This window comes from Brassica oleracea, chromosome C7, assembly GCF_000695525.1.
Source record: "Brassica oleracea var. oleracea cultivar TO1000 chromosome C7, BOL, whole genome shotgun sequence".
Classification (NCBI taxonomy): Eukaryota; Viridiplantae; Streptophyta; class Magnoliopsida; order Brassicales; family Brassicaceae; genus Brassica; species Brassica oleracea.
The window spans coordinates 38,050,338-38,050,694 of record NC_027754.1 but is presented as its reverse complement, the minus strand read 5'-3'; positions in this window follow the sequence as shown (position 1 = coordinate 38,050,694).

Below are 357 nucleotides of genomic sequence, written 5' to 3'. Positions count from 1 at the left end.
TTTTTTGTGCATTTCTTCTAATTTCTAATGTTTGTTTAATTTATGCTTTTTTTCAAGGCGGAAGAAAATGATGGCGAGCCGGTTGATGATCTCGCCATAATGAAGAGGGCGTATACCAACAAGAAGACCAGCCAGATTGATGATGGTCTTGTGAGGGACGTGGTCGACCTGGTCCAAACTCAGGTGGTAGACGAAGTGTCTCAGCTTCAAACCGAGGATGATGCTTCAACATCTTCGACCAACTTGTCCCGGTTTCGAATCAACGAAATCGTTGAATCCGTAAGTTCTTTTTTTTTAAAAGTTTAATTCATTTATTTCTTGATTTAAATTTGGTTATTTTCTATTTCAGTCGGTACC